We start from the raw sequence: 12,628 nt of genomic DNA on the forward strand, positions 1-12,628 counted from the left end.
CAGCAATAGGATCATTTCCTCGTCTTCCCCCAGCCTTTATGACATAGATAATATAGAGGCATTCTAGATAAACAGTAGAAGCTCAAATTGCGTCAGCTGCCCATCTGTTTCTTTGTAAAAAAAATTCTCTACCTTTCGCTGTAGCGACCTGTGACATAATTTCGCTGGAATGCAATCTGTGTTGTGTACCTTTTCCGTCAGGTTGTGAGTGGTACATATGTATCGAGCACGTGAAGTATAGCATCCCATATTATTTCATTATTACCACCACGTCTTCCTCTCCTCTATCGTTCTGCGGGCCTCGTTTGTGCCCTACCATACATAACGAAAGAAATGAGTCCAGGTGCTGGGCAACGGCTGAGTGACCACGACGGCTTTATCTGCCGCGTTATCACGACAACACTCGCGTCAAAACGACACAACAAAGGAAAGGTCGTTCTAATTGTTCTTCAACAGTGATAAGAAATTCTAGCTTCCAATGCTTGGAGAACACCGGTCAGAGCTCAAGCATTGATTGGCGATAAGTGTCACGGTCAGTCAGTGTGATGATTCCAGCTAAATAAAAAAAAATTGTGCGTGTACTCCACCGCTTCCCAGCTTGGCCACACGCGGATGACGTCATTCGTCGGAAATCTCAAGTTAGAGTGACTCGACGCCACCATTCCAGTGCGAGTAGAGTCGAGGACGGACGCACATTTTTGTCACTCGCGCTCGCAAAGAACAGGTGAGCAGTCGTTGCAAGCTTTACCATGAGAATACCAGGGAGACAGCAGATCTCTTATTGCGATAGTGCATATTCTGCGAGTTAATTCCATATTTCTTTTACCGGGCATATTTTTTTCACGCTTTCTCTTTGTCGAGGTGTTGCTCTAGATATGTGCTGAAGTTCTTCGTTGAGGATTTTCGTGGCTCTTGCTTCAAACAATAATAAATAGTACTTAACGCTGCAGTTAGTTCTCAGTGATTCAAGCACAATCTTTTTTTTTTTACTTGTATGCAACCGTATTAGCATCAGAAGCAGCATGTTTTGTTAAACCGAGAAATCTTTCCATGTGATAACATGCTCTTCGAAAACTATGCATTAGCACGGCTATGAGTTTGATCGTTCATTGCTTGATATTTCGAACAAGCGCAAGCTCTGTTGTTGCCTCTCCAGCGGATTTCTCGCTACATCTAGCGGATATATAGCGCGCTTTATGGCAACAAGACGCGTTTAACAGACATCCCGCTTTTCTTTTTTTTTTACTTATCGCCTTTTAGTGCCACGAGCATGCAGTGAAGCTATTGTTGCTTGCGCAGCACTTCCGGTTCTCCTCCTCAGACGGCCGCGGATGAAACCAGTTTCTTGTACAGATTAATAATAAAAATTGGTAGGATGCTTAAACTTCGCCTTGAAGAGTGTAACGCCGTATCATTCAAAGGTCCCTGGCTCCTTCTCACGCTTCCCGGCAACTGGAACGTATGTAACCGTACTGCTTATTGGGAAACGTTGGCCGCGAACGCTGTGCACGAAGGCGGGCTTTGTGGTAGAAACGCGGCCTCCTGCGTGGGTTGCGACGCCACGCAAGCGAGCGCCTGCTGGAGGTACTGCAAGAAACCGGGCACGCCGCTCCGTGGCCCCCAAGACACCCATCGCGCTGGCGCGAGCAAACGGCGGATGGCGCGACCGGTCTTCGAATGCCGACACCGGTGTGTTTGTGGGTGTGAAAGGGTTTCTTTGAGTTTTCGCGTAGCAGAAGTATGTTTTCTTGTATAGTCAAATTACAATCGCAGAGCTACCATGTGTTGAAGTTATATGTGAGTCGTAGGTACGATATTTCCACGTATTTTAGCTTGAGAAATTCAATTAGTTTAACAAATTCCTTGCGTCACATGGAGGGACTCGGCGCGGTTGGTTCGACAATCTCTTCGTCCGAACGACGTCTGACGCCGGGCGCCAACGCGCGACACCGAAGCCGGATTTTTTGCGACACGGGCTCTATAACGCTATCGCAAGAATATTTAGTAAACCTTGGCGGATTTAAAATCTTATTTTGATTGCATATTTCGCTATCGTGGAATAGTTAAAATGATTATCTTCATTGTAAACGCCTATTTTTGCTAACGAGGTTATTCTGCCAGCTGGTAACTCTCCCACACATCCCTTATTGAAACTTTTTGAAAGGCAGAGAAAGACGCAGAAAAGTTATTTCCCGTCCACCTAAAACAGTACCTTCGGTTCAACTTTCCTATATTCATAGCCTCGAATACAAATGATTACTAACAGATCCCTGAACAATGCCTGATTCAACATACCTGATCTTTCTTTCTCTGAAATTCTTGATGGCAAATTTTTACCGCGTATACGTACAACAATGTTTGACCGATTCTAGCATATTTTATTGGTACCATGGCGCAATCGTTGCAAGAAAGATGGCACAATTATGGTGCTCCTGCCATTAATTAGCCGCTACCCAACCTCGGTCATTCGTCGGTTCCCTCGCGCCAACGTACCGCCAATGGATAAACATCAGATGTTCGCATAACGCCGTGAAACACTTCTGTCTTCGGTTGTCCACAAGTAATACGCTCAAAATGGGTATTGATTGCGTTCCAAATGTAATTACAAGTCACAGTCATCTATATCTGTATAACATGGACACACATGGTGTCCTTAGTGTTCGCCATAACCTCCGTTCTCGTGAAGCCACAAGGGTCCAATACTGTCTCACCATGCAAAAAAAAACCAACTCTTGTGGTATTTTGGCGCTTCAGCAATACGTGATAAGCCACGATGCATGTTGCACAGCAACGTAAAAAGCTATGAAGCACTCAACTCGAAGAACTCCTAAGAGAAATTTTCATTTACTCGTGGACCGCGAACACTCGTATCAATTAGATATTGTTGTTTGCTCTCAAGTATGTCGCTCCTACTCTCTACAGGGGATTGGCCAAGAAATGGGTCGATTATTCCAATTTTTAATCAATAAATTTCCGAGTATCTATGGACTTAAATTGTAGAACGCAAAATTATCACTGAAAGTAAAATCAGTAAGGTCACATTGGATGAGCAATAATTATTTTAACATTGCACAAAAAGAAAAGAGAATTTAGGAGTGCATTCGGTTGGATTCCATAACATTTTTTTTTCTTTTTTGCACAGCGGAGCAAACGTTCCTGCGGCTGAATCCCAAAGTGGAGGCCCCAAAGGAAAGAATGGAGAGCATATAATTCAGGGCTGTTACGTGCCAAAACCACGATTTGATTATGAGGCACGTCTTAGTAGGGCACTCCGGGTTAGATTTGACAAACTGGGGTTGATTAACGTGGCCTTAATTCACGGGAGTAGTGCGTCTTGCGTTTCGCCTCCATCGAATTGTGGCCGCCGCCGCCGCCGGGATTTGATCCCGCGACGGCGTGCTTTGCAGCGCAATACTGTTACGGGGATGTTGCGAGTATAGAAAGACTATATTTACATTATACATACAGGCTGAGTCAGAACAGTTAAGATGGCGAACCAACAACACGCAGCAGCCAGCGTCTCCGATATTTTTCGTCCTCTCTCTTTTTTCATCCTTCCGTAACAAGACCCCCGCTGTCTTGGGAAATGGTAGGCGAAGAATTGCGAGCGAAGTATGGCTTCAGCCGCGAAACGTGCACGACGGCAACAGGCGTCTGACTTGAGGATGCATCAAAGTGTAGCGGCGAAATTTCGTCATTTACGTCGTTAACTTGGTGTAGCACTTCATAAGGCCCTGTGTGAGAGAGAAGCTTCTGGGAGAGGCCAACCCGACGACATGGTGACCAGAGGAGCAGCCAAGCACCTGGCGCGAACTCACCATTGCGATGGCAGCGGTCGTAACGCTCTTTTTATATATGCTTTGAGGCTAATAAACGAGATCGGGCGACTTGACGTGCCATGTGAGTGCGATCGATGACTTCAAGAGCGTACTCAGTTGCAACACGCGGCACAGAAGGGAGGATGGTGTCAAACGTCAATGTGGGGTCGCGAACATACAACAGATAAAAAGGCGAATAACCTGCGGTGTCATGCCGGGACGAATTATACGCGAACGTCACGTAAGCTAGCGTGGCGTCCCAGTCGCTGTCATTGTTGGCGACGTACATCGACAGCATCTCTGGGATTGTTCGGTTGAGACGTTCCGTAAGACCGTTCGTTTGGGGGTGGTAGGCGGTGGACAGCTTGTGCTCAGTGACACAAGAACGGACTCGAGGAGGTCGTCAACAACTCGAGATAAGAACGAGCGGCCGCGGTCTGTAAGTAACTGTCGAGGTGCACCGTGGCGGAGAATGACGTCGTGGAGGAGAAAATCGGCGACGTCTGTTGCGCAACTAGTCGGCAACGCCTTTGTTATAGCGTAACGCATCGCGTAATCAGTTGCGATGGTGATAAACTTATTCCCTCTAGTCGTCGTCGGAAAAGGGCCAACCAGGTCAAGGCCTACGCAAAAGAACGGTTCTGGGGGAACTTCAATTGGATGGAGTCATCCGACAGGTGCCAGGGGATGTTACTTCCAGCGCTGACACAATTCGCAAGTTGCAACATAACGATCGACGCACAGAGCCGTACAGACATGGCCAGAAGAACCGGCGTCGTACACGGTCGTATGTACGCAATACTCCAAGGTGCCCCACCATCGTTGCATCGGGAAGTTGTTCGACAACTACGGATCGCAGATGATGAGGAAGGACAAGGAGCATCTCGGGGCCGTCAAAGTTGATATTGCGGCAGTAGAGGACGCCGTCATGTAGCACAAACATGTGGCACGTGCCGTCGGCGCGGCCCGATTGCACTCCGGCGATGATGGACTGTAATGATGCGTCGCGTTGTTCAGCGCGCATGTCGGTCATGTCAGTCAAAGCCATCACGCAGGTCACCGGATCATGTGCAACAGGATTGGGAGGATCCGCGGGGTGACGCGAGAGGCAGTCAGCGTCCTTGTGGAGGCGTCCAGTCGTGTAATGGACACTAAATGAAAATTCCTGGAGCCACAAAGCCCAGCGACCAAGCTGTCCAGTCAGGTCCCGAAGGGAAGACAGCCAGCAGAGTGCGTGATGGTCTGTGACGACCGAAAACGTGCGGCCGTACAAATATGGCTGGAACTTGGTGGCAACCCAAACTAAAGCCAAGCACTCCCGCTCGGTGATGGAGTAATTTCTCCCGGCAGGTGACAGCAGGCGGCTGGAGTAAGCTATCACGCACTCGGTACCATTCTCTTGTGCGAGAATAGCGCCGATGTCATAGCCGCTTGCGTCATTGTGGACTTCGGTCGATGAAGACGGATCATAGTGGGCAAGTACGGGAAGGGCGGTCAGAAACCCGATGAGAGCGGCAAAAGCGTGAGCCTGCTCCGGGCACCATGAGAATGGCGTGTTCTTCTTTAGAACATCTGTCAAAGGCTGAGCAACGTCGGCGAAGTTTTTGACGGAACGGCGAAAGTAAGAACACATGCCGACCAAGCAAAGCACGTCAGAAGCAGTACGTGGTACAGGGAAACTGCGTACCACGCGAACTTTTTCCGGATCTCGTTAGACACCAGATGCGTAAACGAGGTGTCCCAACACGCTAATCTGACGGTACCCGAAGTGACACTTCGTGGAGTTCAGTTGAAGGCCGGCTTATTGGAAGACCGCAAGAATTGCAGCGAGTCGGATAAGGTGGCTGCCGAATGTGGGAGAAAAGACAATAACGTCGTCAAGATAACAAAGACAGGCGGTCCATTTGCTGCCTCGCAGAACAGAGTCCACCATACGTTCAAATGTCGCAGGAGCATTGCATAGGCCAAAGGGCATGACATTGAACTGATATAAGCCATCCCGCGTGATGAAGGCCGTCTTCTCGCGGTCCATTTCACCAACTGAAATCTGCCAGTAGCCGGAACGAAGATCGATGAACGAGAAGTATTTAGCTCCGTTGAAGCAGTCCAAGGCGTCATCGATGCGTGGTAGTGGTTAGACGTCTTTCGCGTGATCTTGTTTAAGTGGTGGTAATCGACGCAAGAACGCGCAGTACCATCATTATTTTTCACAAGGACGACAGGCGAAGCCCAAGGGCTGGCTGATGGCCCGATGACCCCTTAGCGGAGCATTTTATCCAATTCTGATTGGATGACTCGACTTTCAACATGCGTTAACGGTAGGGACGCCGACGAATAGGATTCGGGCCTCCAGTGTTCACACGGTGGTGAACAACAGATGTTTGGCCTAAAGGCATGTCGCCGCAATCGAAGATGTCACTGCATGACTCAAGCAGGTGACGTATTTCTGTGGCCTATGCAGAGGTGAGGTCAGGTGCAATCGTTTTCTCGAAGTCATCTGTTAAGGAACCAGACCTGTGAGCTGCAATTGGCGCTGATAAGCCACTTTCGGTATTCAGACTCTCAGTGTCAAATTTGGAACCACTAGAAATGCTGGCCAAGAACATCCTGGCCGGAATCACTTGAGGGCACAAGCTGAAATTCAGAAGCGGTAGAACGGCGTCGTTATTAGTAACCGTGACCAACGCATGCGGACCAGCAACGTTCCGGGTCAAAAGCACTTCGATGATGGGGCGAAGCACATATTCACCGTCAGGAACCTGTGGCTGGGCGGTCAAAGTGACGTAAGTAACTGCCTCGGGTGACATATGCCCATCGTGAAGCGAGCACAAATGCGGTGGGGCGGTGCTCGGAGCATCGGCGAGTTGAGGCAGTTCCAACTTAAGAACGCCGGTCGCGCAGTCGATAGGAGCAGAATGAGTGCATAAAAAGTCCAATACAAGGATAACGTCATGAGGGCAGTTGTCGATCACAGCAAAGAGAACAGAAGTAGGGCAGCCGGCTATAATGAAACGCGCAGTACACATTCGAAGAACGAGCATGCCGCCGTCCGCCACACGAAGCACTCGGGCAGCTGCTGGGGTGAGGACCTTCTTTAAACGTCTACGTAGGCTAGCACTCATCGTAGATACGTGGGTTCCATTGTCGACGAGTGTCTTGGAACGGTACGCCGTCTATTTTAACGTCTATTACACTTCTTGTGGGCAGAGATAGAGGATTTGCTGAGGTAGTAGGCAATGCAGCAACAGCTCCGAGGGCTGCATTTCTTAGTTTTCCGAAAGGGTGCGGCCAAACGCCACAGGGGACGAAAGGCGACGTGGCTGCGGCGAACGGGAAGATGAACGAGGTGTTTGTGGTAAACGAGACTGGTGTAAGCGCGGTGATGGTGAGCGACTGTACCATATGTTCCTAGAAGAGTTGGCGGCGCTGTTAGACTCGGCGGTGGGCGAAACATTGCGGTCAATTCCATCAAAACGGCTCAGGTTGGTCGGCGTGCGAGGTGTTGAGGTCCACGAGTTGCCACAGTATCGGGCGGCATGACCAATGCGGCGACAGGTGACATAGATCGGCTGGTCGTGCACAGTTCTCCACTCAGTCGGTTTGCCATAACGCGGAGAGAAGTGTCAGAGTGGAGCGAAAATAGTGGAAGGGCGTTCGTTAGTTCTGGGATTGGCGACAGCACGTACAGAATGTAAACCAATGTTCTCAAGTTCCTGGCGAACGATGGCTTGTACGAGAGGAACGGAGAAGGTGGTAGCTTCAGCGCTACGCGAACAGAAAGCTGCGGGTGTCATCGCATCCAGTTCACGTCGAACGATTCACACCACCTCCTGTGATGGCGATGCATGCTGCTGTGCGGGTTGATCTTCACACATCGACGTTGCAGCAGTATTGCGAAGTCTCGCGAATGGGTGCAAGACGCGTCGGCTTTTGCCTGCTCGAATTGTCGGCACACTTTATTAATAGCATCAACTGTAGAGCAGCTTTTGCACATAAGCAGACTAAAGGCGTTGTCAGCAATGCCCTTAAGCACGTTCCCGACCTTCTCAGCTTCTGTCATGTCGTGATCGGTTTTATAATAAAGTGCCAGCACGTACTGGATGTACGAGACGTAGGACTCCGTGGTATATTGGGCACGGGAGGCCAGTTCCTGCTTTGCGGAAATTTTACGGCCGGATGGTTTGCCAAACAACTCTGTCAACTTCTGTTTACATTGGTCCCATCTGGTTAGCTCCTCTTCGTGGTTTTTGTACCACACCTTTGCCGTGCCTCGTAGGCAGAACAACAGGTCAGCTAGCATAAGCGTTCGGTCCCATCTGTTGATTCCACTCACGCGTTCGTACACAGCCACCCACTCTTCGAGGTCGGCGCCATCGGTCCCGCAGAAAGTTCCAGGATCCTTGGGTTGCACCACCACAACCGAAGGTGACAGCGACGAAGCGGGCGACGGTGACTTTGGAGGCCGCTGTTGATGTTGATCCGCGTGCTCCCCGTCATTCATGTTGCGGACGGCGATGCAACGTCCACATCGGAGCTCCGTATCCAGCCGTGGTACCCGGCACCTCCCACCAATATGTTACGGGGATGTTGCGAGTATAGAAAGACTATGTGTACAATATATATACAGGCTGAGTCCGAGTAGTTAAAATGGCTGACCACTAACAGCATGCAGAAGATGATGATGATGATGATGATGATGTCCTTGAGTTTGGCGCTTACCCACTCGCGGGGATTGGCCAAGAGTCGGGCAGACTTTGCTTGTGTGTTCAGAAAAGGAGGTAAAAATCTAAAATTTTGTTACATGAATTTAGGCGAAGGAAAATCGAAACGGTTCAGTAGATTGTCATGCTACGTAGAGGAAAAAAAAATAATTATATTTAATAAATCAGTGAGGCAATAGAGGAGGAATGAATAGAATAATATGGTCATCAATGAAATCGGTTTGATTCAATAATAAATTTTTCTAAGGCGAAGCCAGCGTCTCCGATCCACCTTCGTCCTTTTCTTCTTTCAGCCTTCCGTAACAATTCCATAGCCGCTAAGTCACCACGTCAGGTTAAATAAAAGAATAACAGGTTCTGTTAAGTCGAGGAAGACTTCGAAGAGGTATTTCCAACTTTTATTCTTTTTTTGCTTAAGAAAAGCAATGATAATATAGAAGGAAGTGATGGATTGTTTCTTCCTCAATACAAAAGGGGCAGAGAAGGGAGGGAGCCAAACCCGACCTGTGTAAATAAAGTTCAGGGAGGGAAGGCGGCAATGTGATAATGTGGGGAGGGAGACCTGGAACATCTTTGTGTTACGAGAATCACTAGGCCAGGGAAATGCTAGGTGCCTATATTCTTGAGAAGCAGTGAGTACTGCGTCTAATAAGGCTTTCATAATTCATCGTATCTGAAATCTAGCCGCCGTGATCTGTGCCGTCACTGGTAGAATAGGAAGGACTGGGCGGAAAAGTGACGTCCTAGCCAGTGAATCCGCAATTTCATAAAAAAAGTCTTTATGACCGGGTAGCCGAATCAAATGAACAGATTGCAAATGGGCAGGAACTAGCGAGTGAGAGTTTTAGCATGGGTGAATCTCTAGACACGGTAAGACTAGAGCATACAGTCAGTAACAGTAGCAGCTGTTGTAGTCATTGGTCTAATTTACGTAAAGCTATAATAACTGCTACAAGCACAGCCAGAAAAATAGGCACGAAATCAGGCCACCTGATTTCGAGCCGTCGAGTGCAGGGCAAAATATTCCAATGCCAGCTTTTTCCCTGCCCTGCGATGCATCTGTCGCAATGATCACGTTTATTGCTATTGTGTTGAGATGGTCCTATATTATGCGTTACAGATGACGTATGGTAGTTGATACGCATGGTTTGGAAAAATGTAACTGAATTCAATTTACGCGGATATTAACGCCTATTGCTTGGAAGCATATCGCGAATCTGTACATCTAGTGGCACAAGTAATGTTTGCACCAATATAATATGTGGTGTCTTAAAAACCTGGGCCAATGAACGGGAAATAAAACATTCTGGATCGGAGATGAAAATTATTTGAGCACGGCCTAATTGTGATTCATATAGTCTTAAGAAAGTATGAACGGTCAAAAGGTGAAATCGGTACAAGTGGGAAGCATTCTCGTTTCCAGGTATAATACGCCATTTTTAACGTATTTGGACGTCCAAAGAACAAACGTAGTGCCTCTGAACAAAGGCAGTGGCCGAAGCGTCTATGGTGGCACACCTGAGCCAAATTCTAATACCGGACGAACGGACATTTTATATAACCTCGATAGTGATTACCTTCGCATACGCTATCTTCGATTGCTCAGCTTGCGCAAAATTTAAATTGCACAAAATTATTTTGCCGCAATATATTCAATACGGGGACGCCAGTTAAGAGTGCCGTTATAAATAACTTCAAGGCACTTGAGAGTGACTCTAGTTGTGGGACATATTCTAGATTAAAGTTAAGCGACGTCTCTTGGGTCCAGTCAAGCTGCTTATGGCAGCTTTTAGCCAAGGAGGCCGTTTCTTGTGTATACTAGAACAATCAATAAAGTTAAAGTTGAAATTGATATGTGTACTGGGAATGCTAATTATCCAGCTAGCCTACCAGGTCTCTTAGATACGACTGCAAAATTTCGTAAAGGCATAGGCATAGCAAAAAAATGCAATGTTGTCTGACACCTGAGCGAACGGGGATTCTGCTCAATAAAATATTCAGATATATCGGTGAAAGTACCAATGCCTGAGGGGCACCTCTTGTTTGCTTGTGTTTACGCGGAGAAAAGCCACTTGGGAAGCACTACAATTCTTTCTCTTTAAAAAATAATTCATTCAAACATGCTATAATCTAACCTGGAAAGCCGTGGCCCTGTAACCGAGTTATAATATTTTAGGTTCAATAATATCATAGGTTTTAGGTATATCTAAGGTAACTAAAGCCGCAAACTGGTTTTTGTGCCAGGCGATGTTAATGCGACTTTGAAGGTCTACATGCGCGTACCATATTGAATAACCAGAACTAAATACAATATCAGAGAACGTCAACAGCTTATTTTCATTAATAAACTCTATTATATGCTCAGTAAGCACCCTTTCATTATGTATCACTATATTTGATGTTAACGCAATCGGTCTTATGTTGTCGACCGCGTACCCAGTCACTTGCATTTTAGGTAAAGGAATAATTCTCGCGTTCTTTTATTCGCGTGAAATCCACGCGTAGTTCTCTCTTGTGATTTTCCTTTTCTTTATATTATTTGAAGGCCCTGATTACTTTTCCACGTTAGGGATTTTACGTGGATGGATGGATGGAGTAACATTATTGAAAAGTCCTGCGAGCTACGGGGCGCAAGGTCCCATAGAGCGGACTACTCCCACGATGGGACCGGGAGTTGTAACTCCCTGGCCGCATCGTGGGCTCGCTGGACAGCACAGAGCTGCTCCGCCAGGTCCGTGCTCCGTAATGCTTCTTGTAGCCTGGCGGAGTCTTGATCTTTGCTTGCGTGGGTCCGACCACACGGCCAGAGCAAGTGATGTACATCTAGTGTGCTATGGCAATTTTCGCAATATGATGTTTTGTATAGGTCAGGCATGTAGTGATGTAGTCTGTTCTGCGTGGGGTACGTGTTTGTTTGAAGCATTCTGAATGTCAGGGCTTGAGGCCTGGTGAGGTTATTGTGAGGTGTGCTGAATATTCCGCGGTCTAGATAAAAGTGCTTTATGATATCGTTATATGTGGAGGGAGGGTCCCGATTCTCGCTGGGATGGTGTGTTACGTGTGTTCGTCGAAACTTAGCGTTCCAGCATGTGTACAGCATATGTGACGCTCTTAGTATGTACCACGGTTGAGCGCTTCGTGAAATATTTTCGAAATATATATATTGTACTCTAGTGTGTTTTGTTTGTTGTCTTTTCTTTCGGGGACAGACGTCAGTTAAAGGGAACCTAAAAAGAAAGAATCTATTGCAGCTGTATTAGTAAATTACCCTTACTCTTAACTACTCTTAACGTCACAAGATGCTCGGTGAGTTCGAAACTGCGCAAGAACAATTGGCAATGTAGCAATGCTGCAATACAACATATCACCACCCCCGAAACGCGTCTTCCATGAGGCGCCTACTGCAGCGGGGCTCCTGTCTCGCACTCCCCTCGGGACACACTGCGCCGTCTAGCGGCGTTCGCAAAAAGTTCGCGCATGGTCTCCGAGATGCGTCATTGTTTCCTCGCTGGCCGCATACCCAGCGACTTGACTTGGCGTGAAAGAGCTTTGTCGAAGAATGGCACGTACCCACTTCAATCATGGCGCAACTCGCTAAAGCATTGGAGTGAAAGGCGTTGTTGTTGTTGTTGTCATGAGTGGTCGTGGCACATAGCCACAGTGGGGGATTGGCCATGAATCGGGTGGTTCAATTAGCTGCACAAAAATAATAATAATAATAATAATAATAATAATAAGCACGTTAACAATTTGTGCGTCGGAGTTTAAATGTAAACGTTTTGTGTTTGAAGAAAATAGAAATAATCAGATTAAAACCGGGTACAAAGTAAAAGTTAATTAAGGAGTGGCAGATACCCAATGATTTCGTGGCGCAACTCGCTAGTGCGTTGGGCTGCTTTGTTATAGTAACCCGTGTGACGTTAGTTCAATTCTAGCCCGCTCAGTAGAAATTCTAATGGCTTCATTCTTTCTTGACGATCTCGGGAAAAACAGGTGGATAAGCATATGGTGGGGCATCAAACACTGCGTGAAATAACGCGAGAATGCTAATTTAGTTACAAAGACTTTGAAATTTGTAAATTTGTGTGG

At 47.3% G+C, this 12,628-nt stretch overlaps 1 protein-coding gene across 2 annotated transcripts in view; it reads left to right on the forward strand.

Moving 5' to 3' along the window:
- Positions 1-399: 399 nt before the first annotated feature.
- The window catches only part of LOC126524565 (3-beta-hydroxysteroid sulfotransferase-like), a 99,122-nt gene continuing 86,893 nt past the window's right edge, over positions 400-12,628 (forward strand). The window contains exon 1 of one of the 2 annotated variants that reach the window (XM_050172859.3): positions 400-724. The gene's annotated coding sequence lies outside the window, so the exon portion shown is untranslated. The remainder of the gene's footprint in view (positions 725-12,628) is intronic. The other variant, XM_055067381.2, reaches the window with a different exon arrangement.

This window comes from Dermacentor andersoni, chromosome 3 (assembly GCF_023375885.2).
Source record: "Dermacentor andersoni chromosome 3, qqDerAnde1_hic_scaffold, whole genome shotgun sequence".
Taxonomy (NCBI): Eukaryota; Metazoa; Arthropoda; class Arachnida; order Ixodida; family Ixodidae; genus Dermacentor; species Dermacentor andersoni.